Source organism: Schistocerca americana, chromosome 7 (assembly GCF_021461395.2).
Source record: "Schistocerca americana isolate TAMUIC-IGC-003095 chromosome 7, iqSchAmer2.1, whole genome shotgun sequence".
Lineage (NCBI taxonomy): Eukaryota > Metazoa > Arthropoda > Insecta > Orthoptera > Acrididae > Schistocerca > Schistocerca americana.
In genome coordinates this window covers 520379930-520401115 of record NC_060125.1, presented here as the reverse complement: position 1 = coordinate 520401115, position 21186 = coordinate 520379930, and the positions used below count along the sequence as shown (strand labels likewise).

The 21186-nt window shown below is 40.8% G+C and overlaps 1 long non-coding RNA gene across 1 annotated transcript in view; it reads right to left on the bottom strand.

Moving 5' to 3' along the window:
- Window positions 1-6319: 6319 nt before the first annotated feature.
- LOC124622525 overlaps window positions 6320-21186 on the bottom strand; it is a 30245-nt gene continuing 15378 nt past the window's right edge. The window contains exons 2-3 of the long non-coding RNA XR_006980641.1: window positions 11120-11259; window positions 6320-6380 (exon numbers count right to left, since the gene is read on the bottom strand). This is a non-coding gene — a long non-coding RNA (uncharacterized LOC124622525). The remainder of the gene's footprint in view (window positions 6381-11119; window positions 11260-21186) is intronic.

Genomic DNA, 21186 nt, shown 5'->3' with positions numbered 1-21186 from the left:
CCACAAGGAAGGAGCGCACCATCGGAGACGCTGGCAATCATGGGGGATTCCTCCGCAATGGATTTCACTCCATCTCTCTCGACTTCTGCCCAAAAACGGAAACTTGACCAGCCACCAGTGACCAAAGTACTACCGCCTGCCCCACAGTTCCCCGTCGTTTCTTGATCTGAGGACGGAAAGGATTTTTCCTCTGTCAACCCTTTCGTTATCCAGAAGGGCGTAGATGCCATAGCCAGATCTGTCAAATCTTGTACCAGGTTGCGTAACGGTACCTTATTACTAGAAACTGAGAGCGCCTTTCAGGCACAAAAACTGCTTCGGGCCACACTCCTGTACACGTTCCCTGTCCGGGTGGAGGCTCACCGAACTTTGAATTCATCTCGTGGTGTAGTCTATACTAGATCCCTCGACGGATTGATTGACGAGGAGATTCAATCTTTCCTCACTGAGCAGGGCGTGACGGCTGTCCATAGAGTCATGAAAAAGGTCAACAATGACCTTGTACCGACCCGGACACTTTTCTTGACCTTTGATAGTGTTAAGCTGCCATCGCGCATCAAGGCGGGCTACGAGGTTATTTCTGTTCGCCCCTATGTCCCGACACCTACGCGCTGCTACCAGTGTCAGCGTTTCAATCACACTCAACAGTCTTGTTCCAATGCGGCTAAATGTGTCACTTGTGGCAGGGATGCCCATGAGGGTGACTGTCCACCTCTGTCTCTTCGTTGTGTGAACTGTCAGGGTGACCATGCCGCATCCTCCCGCGACTGTCCTGTCTATAAGGAAGAACGCTGTATCCAAGAAATTCGGGTCAAAGAGAAAGTGTCCACCTCGGCTGCTCGCAAGCTATTGGCTAGTAGGAAGCCCACGCTGCTCCCAGCGGGGAAATACAGTACTGTCCTCGCCTCTCCTCGGATTACCAGGGAGGTGGCAACCCAGACATGCGATCTGACCTTCAGCACCACGGTCGTCCGTTCGGCCAGTGTTAAGATCGCACGGTCAACGTCTCCTCTTCCTCCCATCACCCCACAGACACCAGCCCCTTCATCAGCTTCTGCTAAGACGAAGACCCAGAAGTCCGATGCACGGGCCTTCAAGAAGGAACCGTCCCGTGCAGACTTCCTACGTACCTCGACCTCCCAGCCTTCGACCAGTACTTCCACCAAACGACCTTCCAAGAAGGCTCACAGGAAGCACAGTTCTCCTTCTCCGCCACGGCACATTTCTTCTCCTGCGCCACCCAACGGTTGCCGCCCCAGGCCGTCATCCGTTTCGCCTGGCCGCACCGCTGGTAGCCGAACATCTGGCCGTTCACCAGCGGAGGAAGCTCCCCCTCCCGGCCATCTTACCAAGATGGCCGATGAACCTATAGACCCAATGGACGATGACTGTCCGCCTACTGATAGCGGCGGCAGTGCTCGCTCGAAGCCAGGCCCTCAGCGGCCTTCGAGGTGACCCCTTCTTTCATCTTCCTTTTCTTCTTATGATGGCACTTATTCACTGGAATATTCGCAGCATTCGCTCCAACCGAGAGGACTTGAAGTTGTTGCTCCGCTTGCACCGTCCGCTCGTCGTAGCCCTCCAGGAAACGAAGCTACGCCCATGCGATCAAATTGCCTTGGCACACTACACCTCTGTGCGTTTTGACCTACCCCCTGTGATAGGTATTCCGGCTCATGGAGGGATTATGTTGCTGGTCCGGGATGATATTTACTATGATCCCATCACATTGCCATCCGCATTACTCTCCCCACTTTTACATTTTCCATTTGTACCGTTTACACTCCATCGTCATCTGCCGTTACCAGGGCAGACATGATGCAGCTTATTGCTCAGCTACCTGCCCCATTTTTGTTAACTGGAGACTTCAATGCCCACCATCCCCTTTGGGGCTCTCCGGCATCCTGCCCGAGGGGCTCCCTGTTAGCAGACCTTTTCAACCAGCTCAATCTTGTCTGCCTCAATACTGGCGCCCCTACTTTTCTTTCGGACACATCTCACACCTGTTCCCATTTAGACCTCTCTATATGTACTACCCAACTTGCACGCCGGTTTGAGTGGTATGCACTTTCTGATACATATTCGAGCGACCATTTCCCGTGTGTTATCCATCTCCTGCAGCATACCCCCTCCCCGTGCTCATCTAGTTGGAACATCTCCAAAGCAGACTGGGGGCTCTTCTCTTCCAGGGCGACCTTTCAGGATCAAACCTTCACAAGCTGCGATCGTCAGGTCGCACACCTCACGGAAGTCATTCTCACTGCTGCTGAATATTCCATCCCTCACCCTACTTCTTCTCCACGTCGTGTACCGGTCCCTTGGTGGACCGCAGCATGTAGAGACGCTTTACGTGCTCGTCGACGTGCTTTACACACCTTTAAACGCCACCCTACAGTGGCGAATTGTATCACTTATAAACGATTAAGTGCACAGTGTCGTCGTATTATTAAAGAAAGCAAGAAAGCCAGCTGGGCTGCTTTCACAAGCACCTTCAACAGTTTTACTCCTTCTTCTGTTGTCTGGGGTAGCCTGCGCCGGCTATCTGGCACTAAGGTCCACTCACCAGTTTCTGGCTTGATGGTCACGAATGACATCCTTGTGGCCCCGGAGGATGTCTCCAATGCCTTCGGCCGCTTTTTCGCAGAGGTTTCGAGCTCCGCTCATTACCACCCTGCCTTCCTCCCCCGCAAACAGGCAGAGGAGGCTAGGCCACCTAACTTCCGCTCCTCGAATTGTGAAAGTTATAATGCCCCATTCACCATGCGGGAACTCGAAAACGCACTTGCCCGGTCACGGTCCTCCGCTCCAGGGCCTGATTCAATTCATATTCAGATGCTGAAGAACCTTTCTCCTGTGGGTAAAGGTTTTCTTCTTCGTACTTATAATCGCATCTGGACTGAGGGACATGTTCCCGCATGCTGGCGAGAGTCTATTGTTGTCTCGATTCCTAAGCTGGGGAAGGACAAGCACTTGCCTTCCAGTTATCGACCCATCTCACTTACCAGCTGTGTCTGTAAGGTGATGGAGCGAATGGTTAACTCTCGTTTGGTTTGGCTGCTCGAGTCTCGACGCCTACTTACCAATGTACAATGTGGATTTCGTAGGCGCCGCTCTGCTGTTGACCATCTGGTTACCTTGTCGACCTTCACTATGAATAACTTCTTGCGGAAGCACCCGACCGCGGCTGTGTTCTATGATTTGGAGAAGGCTTACGACACCTGTTGGAGGGCGGGCATTCTCCGCACCATGCATACATGAGGTCTTCGCGGTCGCCTCCCTCTTTTTATTCGTTCCTTTTTAATGGATCGACAGTTCAGGGTACGTGTGGGTTCTGTCCTGTCAGACACCTTTCACCAGGAGAATGGGGTGCCACAGGGCTCAGTTTTGAGCGTCGCTCTTATCGCCATAGCGATCAGTCCAATAATGGATTGCCTTCCAGCTGATGTATCAGGCTCCCTTTTCGTGGACGATTTTACCATCTATTGCAGCGCGCAGCGTACACGTGTCCTGGAGCGCTGTCTTCAGCATTCTCTTGACCGTCTTTACTCCTGGAGTGTTGCCAATGGCTTCCGTTTTTCTGCTGAGAAGACGGTCTGTATTAACTTCTGGCGCTACGAAGAGTTTCTCCCACCGTCCTTACGACTCGGTCCCGTTGCTCTCCCATTCGTGGAGACAACAAAATTTTTAGGTCTTACATTTGACAGGAAACTTAGCTGCTCTCCACATGTGTCATATTTGGCTGCCCGTTGTACCCGTTCTTTAAATGTCCTCCGTGTTCTCAGTGGTATGTCGTGGGGAACGGATCGAATCGTCCTACTTCGTCTATATCGGTCGATCGTCCGCTCCAAGCTGGATTATGGGAGCTTCGTATACTCCTCTGCACGGCCATCCATCTTACGCCGCCTCAACTCCATACAACATCGGGGTTTACGACTTGCGATCGGAGCATATTATACTAGTCCCATAGAGAGTCTTCATCCTGATGCTGGCGAATTGCCACTCACCTATCGGCGCGATATACTGCTTTGTCGGTATGCCTGTCAGCTACTGTCAATGCCTGACCACCCGTCTTATCGTTCCTTTTTTGACGACTCTCTCGACCGTCAATACAGGTTGTATGTCTCTGCCCTGCTACCCCCTGGAGTTCGCTTTCGTTGCCTCCTTCAGCACCTTAATTTTTCACTCCCTGCAACCTTTCGAGTGGGCGAGAGCCACACGCCACCTTGGCTCCAGGCTCAGGTTCGCGTTCACCTTGACCTCAGCTCGCTCCCAAAAGAGGTTACCCCCGGTTCGGTCTACCACTCCTGTTTTGTCGAACTTCGTTCGAAGTTCATTAATATGACCTTCATTTATACAGATGGCTCAAAGACCAATGACGGGGTCGGGTGTTCCTTTATTGTCGGGGCACAAAGTTTCAAATACCGGCTCCATGGCCATTGTTTGGTCTTCACAGCTGAGCTCTTTGCCCTCTACCAGGCTGTTCTTTACATCTGCCGCCACCGACATTCTGCTTATGTCATCTGCTCCGATTCCCTGAGTGCCATCCAGAGCCTCAGTGATCCGTATCCGGTTCACCCTTTCGTGCACCGGATCCAACGCTCTCTTCAGCAGCTGGTGGACGTCGGTTCTCCGGTTAGCTTTATGTGGGTTCCTGGCCATGTCGGTATCCCTGGGAATGAAGCTGCAGATGCCGCGGCCAAGGCTGCAGTCCTCCAGCCTCGGACAGCTTCTTGTTGTGTCCCTTCGTCGGATTGTAGCAGGGTAATTTGTCGGCGCATTTTATCGCTGTGGCATGCCGATTGGGCTGCACTTACGGACAACAAGCTTCGGGCCTTGAAACCTCTTCCCGCGGCTTGGACGTCCTCCTCCCGCCCTTCTCGGTGGGAGGAGGTCGTTTTGGCCTGGTTACACATTGGACACTGCCGGTTCAGCCATTGCGATCTGCTGACGGCTGCACCGGCGCCGTTCTGCCCATGTGGGCAATTGCTGACGGTCCGCCACATTTTAACATCCTGTCCGGATTTTAACACACTGCGTCTTGATCTTTGGCCTGCCATGTACTCTAGATGCCATTTTAGCGGATGACCCACGAGCAGCTGCTCGCGTTCTTCGTTTTATCAATTTGACAAACCTCTCTAAGGACATTTGATTATGCTGTTTTTTAATCCTATGCCTGTCAGTCTGTTTTTTATCGTGTTTTCCCTTTTAGTTGTTGTTTTAAACTTGTGCCTCGTGGTGCATTCTTAACGTAGTCTGGGCGCTAATGACCATTGAAGTTGTGCGCCCTATAAAAAAAAAAAAAAAACAAAAAAAAATGCATACAGACTCATCTATATTAGATCCAGGAAAGTGTCTGGGCTGAGAAATGTAGTGCAGCTTAAACCATATGTATCATAAATTTGCACTTCAGTAGCACATCCCTCAGATACAGATTGATAAATTTGTTTTTTTGTTGTTGTTTTGCATATATTTGAAAGTGGTGAATTTTGTCTTTTGAAAACCTGTGAGTGATACATTTGAAAAGTACTTTTCAGTACTGAGACCAATGGGATTGAGAATTTGAGAATGTAGATTGATGATGAAATTGTTTTACATTTATACATCAGCTTATGATATTTGACGAAGACATCAGGAATTTTGACTCTGAAGATGCTTTTCATGCTCAATCTAGGGATGACAGCAGCAGATATGGGAGATTGAGTTGATTGTGTGATGTTTCTAATTGACGATTTTGCATGATACTATCACTCTGGTGGATGTCTTGTAAATCTTTAGGACTTTTGGATAGTTTGTTCAGTGAACGACCAGCCTTTTCAATATTTGTGCTACACATTCTTGAATGAATGTGTTGAATTTAGTTATTTTGTTTGTTGTGATATGGCAACAAATTGCACTTTGTTTCACCCTTATCAACAGGCTGGAGGGGGGGGGGGGAGGGGGGGAATTTTTAATTAAGGATTTATGATGTGTTCATGTTAGATGATTTTAACTTTGCTTAGTACATATGAGATATGATATGATACAGAGCAGATGATTTTCTTAGAGGAACAAGTTCAACAATAATGAGACTGAAAATAAAAATTAAAACTTTTACTTAGACTGTGCAGTTTCAATGGCATAACTTGGATAATACTATTGCATTAAAAAACACTTAATTTAAGTTATTTTGATGATTTTTGTCTTACTATTTTGCATAAATTTCACTTACATTGTACAGGGTAAGATTATTTGATGATCTTTTAAGATTGAATAATTTCTGGGAAACAAACTTCAGAATTCATTACTGATTGTTGCTGTGTCATATGGTTAACACACCTTTTGCATCTACGTACGACTTATTCTTCATGAAACCTCAAGATGACGCTGTGCATCCTGAAACACTGAAGAAGATAAAACCTTACTTGGCACAGTGCAATTAGTGCAAACATGACGTGATGTTAATGATTTTAACACATGATGGGAACAATGTTGTGGTTATTGATTCTAAATACACACTCATACTAACTACATTGAAAACAGTAAACCCACCTTTGCACTGTCCATACTGTTTACATGAAATGTTTGTCAAGATGAGTTGAGCAAGCTATTTAGATTTGGGGCATTGAGATTATCTTGACCTAGCTATTCCATACCATACCTGGATTTGACTTTTCCATAATTACTTAGGGGGACCTGTCAAAGGAAACTATCCAAAGATGATTTTTCTTATTTGTATTTTGTGCCATTTTCATTTATCTTGTTTAGTGTATTTTCTGTATTTTGTATATGCACAGCCATGCTCAAAAGTATCCGAACGACCTGAATTACATTTCGCCTGATACCCATGCAACCCACATGATGCAGCTGTGTAGCAGGTCCTTTAATTGCTCCTTGGTACAGTCGTTTGACTATTGAAAATGGGTCCAACAAGTCACCACTAGAATCGCAATAACTCAATATGTAAAGTAATACCATGATACTACAAATATCAGGGAACACCTTATCACAGATAAGACTGTCCTTAAGGCTTGTCAGCTCACATTTATTGCAATAAATGACACACCTGGAATGTTACCACTCTCATTATTATGTCAGATAGGTAATTCACGTAGCAAGTTCGTCGTATTCATGATTTCCTCCTCAAAGTAACATACTGTACTTGTTATTTAACACAAAATGACATTAAATATTTAAGTTATTCACGAGCAGCTAGTTGAGAATATGTATGAACTTCAAATAACACGACGAACCGTCTCGTTCTGCACATGGATTCAAACCCAGATGATGCAGACTAAGATTTCGTGGCTGACGGAAACTAACAGTCATTCCTGACTAGGCATACAGAGAGTGATACACCTCGATTTTAGACAGTATCAGTCAGCGAATATCAACTTTAAATTACATAACGTAAACATTTTTAACGGACGCGATCTATTGTCCCTGTTAAAGTACTACTAGAGATGTTAAATAATGCTTCTTCACAAGTAAATTACTTGTTGGACAGGGATTCGAACCCAGAACCTAATCGGATTGTTATCGAAGCACAATCAACTGTGACATATCGGATTTTCTCGCCAGTAGCTAGATGTTTTAACTGAAATGACGAGCCGAAACATTAATTTTTTCCTTCCCAGGACTCCAACCCGGAACCTATCGCTGTTATATTCTAGAGAAAACGAACATTAAATATGGATTTGTTACACCAGCAGCGACATGTGAGTATGTTTGAACTATTGTATTGTATTGTATTGTATTTTTATTGATCCAGGCAATCATAGTATTGTACAGCTGTACATATGATATTGGATAGGTCAAGAGAGCTATTTACAAGTAATTTTTACAAATTGATTTTTACATTATTTTGTAGCAAGGAAATTATCTACTTTAAACAAAACAGTTAATACAAATCATAGAATTGTAAGGTTGTACATACGATATTGGACAGGTCAAGGGAACATATTTACAAGTAATATTTAATAAATTGATTTTACATTATTTTGCAATGAGGAAGTTAGCTATCTTTAACAAAACAGTAAATACAAATGTTGTGTGGTAAAATACAAACAGCAAATACAAATGTAATAGTAAAGTAGTCCAGTGCATTTCATAGACACGCACAGTATATAATAATCTAGTATATTTCATAGACATGCACAGTATATAATTTTCAGACCTAATTGAACATTTATCATATTGTTTACATTTTTAACCCCTTTCAAAAAAATGATCAACTGCATAAAAACAATGGTCCAAGAGATATTTTTTTAACTTATGTGAGAAGGCTCTTGGGTTCTTTGTTGCTTTGATTTCATTGGGTAAATTATTATACATTTCTATCCCAACATTTAAAACACTTTTTTGGTAGCAGGTAGTTCTGGACTGAATCATATGTAGGTCAGATTGCTGCCTTGTTGCATAGTTATGAATATCTCTATTGAATTTTAGTGTGCAGTCATTGTTTAACAGGTATGACTTGACAAATGAGACGATATTATAAATGTAAGCAGAGGGCAGTGTCATAATGCCATTTGTTTTGAAATGTTGTCTGCATGATTCGTTATGTCTTAGATTACATATTATACGTATTGCCTGTTTTTGCATTTTGAAAATATATCTACCTCCAGGTGAGTTCCCCCAAAATATGATTCCATACTGTAATGTAGAATGGAAGTAAGCATAATATACATGTATGAGAACAGATTTTGTGACTGATTTTTTGAGTATCCTTAAAATGTAACACACACAGTTGATAGCTTTTTTGAGATATAATTTGTGTGAGTCTCCCACTTAAGATTTCCTTCAAGCCATATGCCAAGAAACTTGACAGAGTCCACACACATAAGCTCTTGGTTATTTAGAATCACATCAGGCATTTCTTGTTTTTGAGATGAGAGTCTGAAGTTGATGTACATTGTTTTCTGTATATTTATAATCAGTTTGTTCTCGTTGAACCACTTGCTGAGTGATGACATAAGCGGTTTAATTTTTTGGCTGTGGTCCTCTGTATCAGTACCCGTTATTAGTATACTTGTGTCATCAGCAAATAGTGTGGTATGTCCTGTAGCAAGCTTCGTGCTTATATCATCAATGTATAGCAGAAACAGTATGGGTCCCAGGATTGAGCCTTGTGGCACACCATAGCTAATGGGCATTGTGTCAGAGGAGTAGACAGTAGATCGATGGGTGGTTGTATTCTTTTTTTCAAAATTAATTTCAGCTTTTTGAAATCTGTTTGACAGGTAAGATTCTAACCATTTGTTTGCAATTCCTCTTATACCTTTATTTGCTAACTTCTTAAGGAGTATGGTATGGTCAATTACATCAAAGGCTTTGGATAAATCTAAAAAGATACCAGTAGTGATTTCCTTATTATCCAGTGCTTTTAAGGTTTTGTTGAGATACTCATAAATAGCTGTGGTAGTTGTCTTTTGCTTTCTAAAACCATGCTGGTGTTTTGTCAATAAGGATAGTTTATTAGTAAAGTCTTCCAATCTGGTGTAAAATAATTTTTCAAATATTTTTGAGAATGAGCTGAGTTGTGCTATGGGCCTGTAATCGGCTACATCATTTTTAGAGCCCTTTTTGTGAAGTGGGGTAATTTTAGAAGTCAGTAGTAGGTCAGGGTAAACTCCATTTGTAAAGGATGCATTTATTATGTGGGTTAGGGGTTCTACAATGGATTCTCCACATTTCTTTACAATTAAATCAGGAATGTTGTCACTACCACTGGAGTACTTATTCTTTAGTCCTTTTATAGCTGTAAGTACTTCAGTATTGGAGACTTTGTGAAGAAACATTGATGCCTGTACTGGTATGGTTTCTATTAGTGTTTGGTGTTGAGTATCTGGTCTATAGCAGTTGTTCTTTATCAGGTTTTCTGCTATTTTGCTAAAAGAGTCATTAAAACCATTTACTATTTTTTGGGGATCTGGTGTGACTTCATCATTTAGGTTTAGTTTTAATGTTTTGTTTATAACCTGCTGCTTACTGTTTCTTTCATTTTTTACAACAGTCCACAAGCCTTTCATTTTATTGTTAGATTCCTTTATAAATTGATCATTGTATAATTTTTTTGCTTGTTGGATAACTTTTCTGTAGATTGCAAAATAGGTCTTACAATATGACCTAACTGATCATCGACGTCATGGTGTTTCATGTGATTTTTTAAGTCACTCTTTTTTTAGCTGGAAATCCTTATCCCTTTTGTTACCCATGAGTTTATGTGTTTGTTTCCAATTTTCCTGGATTTTAGTGGAAATGCAGTATTGAAGTGGTGGAGAAATGTTTCATGGAAGGAATTAAATATGTAGTTTACATCATTTTCTTTATAGACCTCTGCCCAGTTTTCAGCCGTTAACAGATAGTTAAAAAGCCTTATATTATCATCATTAAATTGCCTTTGCATTTTGGTTATTGTGGGATATTGTCCTATGTAATTTAAATTCGCTGTTATTATTTGGGATTCATGGTCACTGTAACCTGTGCTGATGACTTTGATTGAGTGGTGTAGTCTGTCTGCGTTTATGAAAATCTGATATAGAGCTGTTTTTGAATTTTTTGTGATCCTGGTTGGTGTGTTTACAGTTGGGGATAGGTTGAATGAATTTGTAATATTCAACAATTCATCTTTGTTTTTTCCAGGTGTGAGGAAGTCAATATTAAAGTCTCCACTTATTAATAGATTTTTGTTTAGTGAGTGAATTTTTGTGAGTAGTGCTTCGAGGGAGTGTTTGAAGGTTTGGATGTTCCCATCAGGGGCTCTATATACATTCAGTATCAATAGGTTATGGTCTGTTAAGATAATTAAGGAGAATTCAAAGTCTCTTTCTATTTGCATATTATTGTACTTTGTGAGGCTTTTGTATCTTAAATATTTTTTGACATAGATTGCTGTACCACCTCCCTTACTTTTGTTCCAACAAGAATAACCAGCTAGAGTAAATTCGCCAAGTGGCGTTTTTTAAATTTTGTCTTCTGTTAACCAGTGTTCAGTAATACAGAGAACATCTAAGTGTGGCTTTGTTTTTAGGAAGAGATCTATTTCTAGTAACTTATTAAACATTGACTGCACATTATGGTGTAATATTTTAAAGGATAATAGTGACTGTTTACCAATGGAATGATTTTTGACACCACTCACCGGGTTTTCTTGTAGTTTTGGCTCATGAAGATTTTGCTCTGCACCTGTTTTCCTTTGGTTTGCTGCTAGCAGGGAGCTACTGGTGTTCTTGCCCATAAAAAATCCTGGCTGTAGGCTGGCGGTCTGCGTTTTTGTGTTGACTAGAAATAATATAACGAAGAGGTCAGTGCTGACTGGGAATCGAACCCCACACATATCGTTGTTGACTGCACACAAACAGACGTCAGCCACCAAATTTTTCTCCACCAGCAGCACGGAATAACATCCTTGAACTTACAGTGATGTCTGAAATAGTTTTATGTGTCACTGGGAGTCAAAAACGTCAGATATCGTTAGTGTTGACAAAAAATGAAAATGCATTAAAGATCAAAATTATTATCCACCAGCAGATACGTGTTCTCATGCTAGAGCCTGATAATACATTATGAAAACTTTAGTGCCAGGCCAGGATTCGAACCCATTCACGCGCAATATGTGGAGATTTTGAGGAATCTGCAGTTTTGAACAAACAACAAATTTTAGTCGAGCTGTATTGTCACGAAGGGATCAAATTCCGCGTTAAGGGCGGTCTGAGTTGCATTCCAAGCTCAGAACCAATTTTATCGACATACAGAAGCTCAAATAAAAGATGGAATAAGTGTCCTGTGACCCTACATAGCGTTTGTTTCATCACTAGAAATAAATAACTAGTATAAGAAAGGTTACTGGTGATAGAGTTCCCACATTTCGCCACTCCTGACTTTATTGTGCTTCAGTGTAACGTCTACTTGGTAGAGAAGGAACAATATGTTTAATGTGAATTTCAGACCACAATACCATTATACATTCTTCACTTGGCGTTGTCAGAAGAGAATAGAATGTGTCCCTCCTTATTAAAAATTATCAGCAGAAGCTGGAATCGAACCCAGACCACCATCATAGGAACCTATCGTCAATCCAACACACCGCCAAATGTTCTTCTCTGAGACTCATTTTTCTATCATAACACCGTTGCGGCACACTCGATGAGAATTCTGGCACACAGGCTCCTTGTAGTGGTTTGCAGCATGTTCAGTACATTCATTTACTTGGTTGACCGAATCGCCATGAACTAGCTGCCTCGGCGACCCAGTGCATACATTCGACTCTATTTTGTAATCACCGTCATAAAATCACGTAACTGCCAGCTACACAGAACTGCCAACAGTGTAGGATGCAGAAATTTAAGTAGGAAGTGTTCCTTTCCATTTGTTGAAACGTCGTGCAGTGCAAAAGAAAATCTGTAACTGTCTGTCTCTCAGAAGTCTAGATCCGGCCATCTGCATTATCTCACAGCACTGTGGAATGTGGAAGTTCTGGAGGAACTGTTCTTGACTTCTGGAGATGCTGTAGCTAAATGACAGCTACTAGTGTAACGGTAAGCTTTGCGTACTGTAGGTAAAACGTCACCAGTTCTATTACATTTGCTGCTACATTTTTTAAAATGCAGTTCTGCTGTCTTCTGAAGTTATCAATTTAATGGAACTTTGAACATAATTCCCTTCACTTCTCAACCCAAAATAGCCGCATGTGGAAAAAGGGCTAACTTCTGCGACATTTTTTCTTTTCAGGTTTAATAGATGGCTAGGCAGCAGATACATCTCGAAGCTTTTGTATTATGTATGGGGTGAGCGCATAGTGCCAAAATAGTCAGAAAAGTATTTTCCACATTAGTTGTCGTCTGGTAGTGGCATTTTATTCTTCTTCAAACCTTGTTTGACTGCTCTAATTCAGAACAAGTTTTCTACATGCATGTAATCAATAAACTGCATGTGCATTGTCAGACTGTTATAGATAACATCAGAGAATTCGCATATATCTTTGATAATTAATTTCTCTCTCATGTTTAGTATTGTTTTAACAACACTAAAAGAAGCTTTACGAAAATTGTGCACTGTATTATAAGAAATGAAGTGAAACAACCCACGATAACCTTAAGACGAAAGTCTTTTTTAATAAAACTGAGTATCTGTACACAAGCCTGCTACTATCGGCACGAATTAGTAAAATACTACGCACTTATATTTCGATTGGGTCTGTGTTCAATTGATATGCTGTGTCATACTCAACAGGTATGCAAATGTGGCATTTCATAAATAAAGTTATGTATTCCTAGAAACCCAAAATTTGCTTGTGAGCAGCGGAAAGAAGCGTTACCTGTTGTGCAGCATTGTAAGTTTTTCACCATTGCACTATGAGCTGAAAGTATTTTCTTGCGATTTCCTTATCGATGTTTGATCTGACTGCATTTAGCTCTTTCACACAAGGGATAAAAACGTTACAGTAAACGAGACTGGAACCATATTGATGATAACATAGATAAATGTGCATTCTGGAATAAGTTAGCTGTGGTTAGTCAAAATTTGTATCCAGATTGGTGGGAATGAAATGAAAGATCTAAGCAGGAAGTTTGATTTTGACAGTAGTATATTTTGTGCTCATATATTTTGTGCTCGTGTATTTTGTGCTCCTTCTGTGATAAGTGATGTTAGTTGTGCTATGGAACCCATTCATTGTGTTCAATCTTTACCTGACAACATGAGTAACCAAAGTAATGCCATGATACCAGTAAAGTTGATAAAACCCTGCAAAGACAGTGTGAATGTAGCATTTAATGAAATAGAAAGTGATCTTTTACATGAAGTGTCTAATAATGGAGATGATGATTCAGATTTTGGGTGTCCTTACATTGAGATTAACATTGATCAGTGGGAAGCGAAGTACCGGGCGTGAGTCGTGCTTCGGTAGCTCAGATGGTAGAGAACTTGCCCGCGAAAGGCAAAGGACCCGAGTTCGAGTCTCGGTCGGGCACACAATTTTAATCTGCCAGGAAGTTTCATATCAGCGCACACTCCGCTGCAGAGTGAAAATCTCATTCTGGAAACATCCCCCAGGCTCTGGCTAAGCCATGTCTCCGCTATATCCTTTCTTTCAGGAGTGCTAGTTCTGCAAGGTTCACAGGAGAGCTTCTGTAAAGTTTGGAAGGTAGGAGACGAGATACTGGCAGAAGTAAAGCTGTGAGTACCGGGCGTGAGTCGTGCTTCGGTAGCTCAGATGGTAGAGCACTTGCCCGCGAAAGGCAAAGGACCCGAGTTCGAGTCTCGGTCGGGCACACAATTTTAATCTGCCAGGAAGTTTCATATCAGCGCACACTCCGCTGCAGAGTGAAAATCTCATTCTGGAAACATCCCCCAGGCTGTGGCTAAGCCATGTCTCCGCTATATCCTTTCTTTCAGGAGTGCTAGTTCCTCAAGGTTCGCAGGAGAGCTTCTGTAAAGTTTGGAAGGTAGGAGACGAGATACTGGCAGAAGTAAAGCTGTGAGTACCGGGCATGAGTCGTGCTTCGGTAGCTCAGATGGTAGAGCACTTGCCCGCGAAAGGCAAAGGACCCGAGTTCGAGTCTCGGTTGGGCACACAGTTTTAATCTGCCAGGAAGTTTCATATCAGCGCACACTCCACTGCAGAGTGAAAATCTCATTCTGGAGTGTCATTCTTCCTCAAGGAATTTCTCTAACAGAGCTATAATTTTTTGCAATCTTTTCAAGATTGTCTTCCATCACAATTCAGTTGCTAATTTCTTCCTTATAATAAATGCCAAACAAAATAATGACCTATTAAGGATATGTATTGAACAGCAGTTTATTCCAACGATATCTCTTCTGCAATGAAATATATGCACCAGATACATTTTTATTTTTACTGTAACTGATGTGTATATTCAATTGCAAATCAATATTACAATTGTGGAACCTGTCTCACTATGCTCCATACTCTGGACAAGAAATTAAATTCTCTTTTCTTCAAACATCTTCTTATCAAGAGCACAGAATGCTGAATTCAATAACAGTGAAATATTTGAGTTGCTAATGAAACAGATATCCTGTGCAAATAAATCAAGAACTACACTGCATGTTTTCACGTCTTCTTGACTGCCTGTTTTGTTACATGTTATGAAACTAAAGACTTGATCTTTACAGCACTTACAAGTTTGAAAATCAGCTTGTTGAACTGGCATGTATGGCATAATATTGCTACCAGTTTGATGTAAGATCAGTCTTTTCACAATCCAGATATTGGCAATATTCCTCATGCTGCCAGCAGGAAATTCTCTTGCACAGATGAGTTCGCCATTCCTATCCCAGCAAAGACCATTGAGGAAACTAAAATGTTATTGACAGAAGTCTCAATCCTTTGGCAGTACTACTGTAAGAAGTGACTCAGACTCAGTCTAAGTAAACAGAATGCTCATGCTTCCATTTCAACAACAAGATATGTCAACTGTCAACTGCAAATCTGTTTTAAAGGAAATCCTGTAAAATACAACCCTACTCCAAAGCTTATCTATGAGACTGACAGACCCTTAAGTAATACTACAGCCAAAGTTCACACCAATAATAATATCCTCCAAAAACTGTGTGGATTAACAGCTGTAACACTCCAAATACTGTGCTCCTGTGTGGTTGACACATCGGCTGCTGTATGCTTGGTGCTGGATGTTTCACAGCCAGGCCAGGTGCACAGCCTTAGGCATGACATTCTGCTGTTGCTCTCGGCGGCCACATAGCAGTCAACATGTTGAATACTAATACTAATAATAATAATAATAATAATAATAATAATAATAATAATAATTTTATTGTCATTCAGCTGATTACAGCAATAGACAAAGTCAAGAGCATATATTTCTACATAAACTACTATATTGATGTAAATTGGTTTACATAAAATAGGTACACGTTAGAATACAGTATTTTCATCTTCAAAGAATTCATCAATGGTGTAAAATGGATTGTTCACTAGTAGCTTGTATAATTTAGCTTTAAAGATATTTACAGGCAGTTCTTTAAAGTCAGCACTTAGTCTATTAAACATCCTTAGTCCAAGAACTAGGTAAGAGTTGTGCGATTTGGATAATCTATGATATGGTACGTCTACAGATGTTCTGTTTCTAGTATTATGGCTATGAATATCACTTCTCAACACAAATTAGACACATTGTTTCTAATGTACATTAAAACATTGTAGATGAATAAGTTTACTACTGTAAGACACTGCAATTTAATAAACAGAGATTTACAATGTTCTGTTTTATCAAAATCCGTTATTATTCTTATTACTTTCTTCTGTAAAAGTAAAATGCCATTTACATGACAGCTACTACCCCACAGTAAAATTCCAAAAGAGATGATGCTTTGGAAGAAGGCAAAATATGCTGATCTCACATAGTCGTTGGGAACATGTCTTTTTAAATTTCTAATTAGATAAATAACTCTTGAAAGCCTAGCCAATATATTTTTAATGTGTGGTTCCCACGTCAACTTATTGTCAATAGTAACACCTAAAAATTTAACAGTTTCTAATTCCTGGTAGTTAGGAATCTCTTTGAGGCTAAAGTAAAGTGTCTGGGTTTTGTTTTCATTTAGCAAGAAGCCATTACCTTTGAACCATAATGAGGACTGAGCAAGGGTATTTTCAGTCAGTGTTTTCAGTGTACCTAGAGCAGAGCTTTTATGTAGAAAAGTTGTGTCATCAGCATACAATATTGTATGAGAATTTATGAATAAGGGCAGGTCATTAATCATTAGTATAAACAGTAAAGGTCCAAGCACCGACCCTTGAGGCACTCCATAACTAACATTAACCAAATTTGATTTCTCCCTACCAATGCACAAAACTTGTTGACAGTTCTCTAGAAAAGACCTGAACGTATTTATACTGTTGTCATCGAAACCATAGTAAACTAGCTTATTCAGCACAGTGTCATGCTCTACACAGTCAAAGGCTCTGCTCAGGTCACAAAATGTAGCCTGGGCATAGTCCATAGCCTCGAACACATCTAGGACTAATTTTACGAGGGAGTCCGTTGCATCTGTTGTGGATTTACCTTTCCTAAATCCAAACTGTTTATCACTAATTATATTTAGTTTACTCAAGTAGGCACTAACTTGCTCATACACAATCGTTTCTAAAATTTCTGAAAAAACTGGGGTTATGAATATAGGTCTGTAACTAGCGGGACAGTTCTTTTTCCCCTTTTTTGTATATGGGCAGAACTCTAGAAATTTTTAGTATGTCGGGGAACTTACTTTCAACTAAGCATTTGTTAACACAAAAGGTTAAAGGATAAATCACACAATCAATAACATCTTTCAACAAATTACATGACATGTCATAGTAATCAACACTAACTGAAGGTTTGAAATTTTTCACTATTTTTAGGATATTATTTGGGCTCACTTCTGTGAAAGTGAAGGTGCTTGGGGGAAGCTTTTCAAAGCAGCTGTCCATAATACTAAGTGCATTTTCAGGTGGTTTGATTATTGAACTACTAATTTCTTCAATGGACTGAATGCAATATTTATTAAATTCTTCTGGGGTAATGGCAATTTCCTCTTTGTGTTTAGTGTGTGCAATGGAGTTTATTACACTCCAGGCCTTCTTGCAGTTATTGTTAGATTTTTCAATGTTTACTATGTTATGCAGTTTCTTTGCTTCATTTATTGCCTTCCTATACAGTTTATACAGTTCTGATTTACTGGTTTTGTACAGACTAGAATACAGCATAACAGTATTTTTCAGTTGCCCTTACTGTGGAGTATACCATTCCTTCATTTTCCTTTTCTTGTAATTACTACTAATATTCACTGTACATTTTTTCAGAGGGATGTTATTTTCAAATACATTTAAAAAGACGGAGGAAAAACTTTGTGAATACAATATCAGCTGAACAGTGTTGAAGCCTAATAAAACATGTGTCCCAACTGAAATAAGTGAGGGCATGACTAAACCTATCCATCCTCTCTCTGCTCACTGGTCTAGTAATCACAGTTTTAGATTCTGGTTTGGTGCAGTCTGAAGTTACATTATTAAGACTAAGATATACTGCATCATGGTCTGAGAAAGGGAAACTAATTACATCAGTGGACATACAAGTTCTCTTAGTATCTGTAAATATATTGTCTAGACAGTATGAGCCTCTGGTAGATTTGCAGTTAACATAGTACAGGTTAAATTGTCGAAGCACATTTTTGAGCTCTGTCACATTCTTTCTGTCCTGCAGGACATCAAAACTTGAATTGATAACCCCTCCAATGACAACATTGTATTTTTTCCATTTCGGTATACATATGTATATGAATATTCCGTTATTCCATACTGCATCAGTGGGTTGGAGAAGGAACCACAAAACTAATTCTGATAATATAGAAGCCACCACCAGTAAATATATTCTTAATATACTGGGGAGGCTTGCGTGCCTCAGCGATAGAGATGGCCGTACCGTAGGTGCAACCACAACGCAGGGGTATCTGTTGAGAGGCCAGACAAACATGTGGTTCCTGAAGAGGGGCAGCAGCCTTTTCAGTAGTTGCAGGGGCAACAGTCTGGATGATTGACTGATCTGGCCTTGTAACATTAACCAAAACGGCCTTGCTGTGCTGGTACTGCGAACGGCTGAAAGCAAGGGGAAACTACAGCCGTATTTTTTCCCGAGGACATGCAGCTTTACTGTATGATTAAATGATGATGGCGTCCTCTTGGGTAAAATATTCCAGAGGTAAAATAGTCCCCCATTCGGATCTCCGGGCGGGGACTACTCAAGAGGACGTCGTTATCAGGAGAAAGAAAACTGGCGTTCTACGGATCGGAGCGTGGAATGTCAGATCCCTTAATCGGGCAGGTAGGTTAGAAAATTTAAAAAGGGAAATGGATAGGTTAAAGTTAGATATAGTGGGAATTAGTGAAGTGCGGTGGCAGGAGGAACAAGACTTTTGGTCAGGTGAATATAGAGTTATAAATACAAAATCAAATAGGGGTATTGCAGGAGTACGTTTAATAATGAATAAAAGAATAGGAGTGCGGGTTAGCTACTACAAACAGCATAGCGAATGCATTATTGTGTAGTACAAGTTTATATGCCAACTAGCTCTGCAGATGATGAAGAAATAGATGAAATGTATGACGAGACAAAAGAAATTATTCACGTAGTGAAGGGAGACGAAAATTTAATAGTCATGGGTGACTGGAATTTGTCAGTAGGAAAAGGGAGAGAAGGAAACATAGAAGGTGAATATGGATTGGGGGGAAGAAATGAAAGAGGAAGCCGCCAGGTAGAATTTTGCACAGAGCATAACTTAATCATAGCTAACACTTGGTTCAAGAATCATAAAAGGAGGTTGTGTACCTGGAAGAATCCTGGGGATACTAAAAGGTTGGGCGCTGATGACCTCGCTGTTTAGCGCCCGTAAACCTCAAACACACACACACTAAAAGGTATCAGATAGATTATATAATGGTAAGACAGAGATTTAGGAACCAGGTTTTAAATTGTAAGACATTTCCAGGGGCAGATGTGGATTCTGACCACAATCTATTGGTTATGAACTGCAGATTGAAACTGAAGAAACTGCAAAAAGGTGGGAATTTAAGGCGATGGGACCTGGATAAACTGAAAGAACCAGAGGTTGTAGAGAGTTTCAGGGAGAGCATAAGGGAACAATTCACAGGAATTGGGGAAAGAAATACAGTAGAAGAAGAATGGGCAGCTCTGAGGGATGAAGTAGTGAAGGCAGCAGACGATCAAGTAGGTAAAAAGACAAGGCTAATAGAAATCCTTGGGTAACAGAATAAATATTGAATTTAATTGATGAAAGGAGAAAATATAAAAATGCAATAAATGAAGCAGGCAAAAAGGAATACAAACGTCTCAAAAATGAGATCGACAGAAAGAGCAAAATGGCTAAGCAGGGATGGCTAGAGGACAAATGTAAGGATGTAGAGGCTTGTCTCACTAGGGGTAAGATAGATACTGCCTACAGAAAAATTAAAGAGACCTTTGGGGAGAAGAGAACCACTTGTATGAATATCAAGAGCTCAGATGGCAACCCAGTTCTAAGCAAAGAAGGGAAAGCAGAAAGGTGGAAGGAGTATATAGAGGGTTTATACAAGGGCGATGTACTTGAGGATAATATTATGGAAATGGAAGAGGATGTAGATGAATACGAAATGGGAGATAAGATACTGCGTGAAGAGTTTGACAGAGCACTGAAAGACCCAAGTCGAAACAAGGCCCCGGGAGTAGACAACATTCCATTAGAACTACTGATGGCCTTGGGAGAGCCAGTCATGACAAAACTCTACCATCTGGTGAGCAAGATGTATGAGACAGGCGAAATACCCTCAGACTTCAAGAAGAATATAATTCCAATCCCAAAGAATGCAGGTGTTGACAGATGTGAAAATTACCGAACTATCAGTTTAATAAGTCATAGCCGCAAAATACTAACGCGAATTCTTTACAGATGAATGGAAAAACTAGTAGAAGCGGACCTCGGGGAAGATCAGTTTGGATTCCGTAGAAATGTTGGAACACGTGAGGCAATACTAACCTTACGACTTATCTTAGAAGAAAGATTAAGAAAAGGCAAACCTACGTTTCTAGCATTTGTAGACTTAGAGAAAGCTTTTGACAATGTTAACTGGAATACTCTCTTTCAAGTTCTGAAGGTGGCAGGGGTAAAATACAGGGAGCAAAAGGCTATTTACAATTTGTACAGAAACCAGATGGCAGTTATAAGAGTCGAGGGGCATGAAAGGGAAGCAGTGGTTGGGAAAGGAGTGAGACAGGGTTGTAGCCTCTCCCCGATGTTATTCAATCTGTATATTGAGCAAGCAGTAAAGGAAACAAAAGAAAAATTCGGAGTAGGTATTAAAATTCATGGAGAAGAAGTAAAAACTTTGAGGTTCGCCGATGATATTGTAATTCTGTCAGAGACAGCAAAGGACTTGGAAGAGCAGTTGAACGGAATGGACAGTGTCTTGAAAGGAGGGTATAAGACGAACATCAACAAAAGCAAAACGAGGATAATGGAATGTAGTCAAATTAAATCGGGTGATGCTGAGGGAATTAGATTAGGAAATGAGACACTTAAAGTAGTAAAGGAGTTTTGCTATTTAGGGAGTAAAATAACTGATGATGGTCGAAGTAGAGAGGATATAAAATGTAGACTGGCAATGGCAAGGAAATCATTTCTGAAGAAGAGAAATTTGTT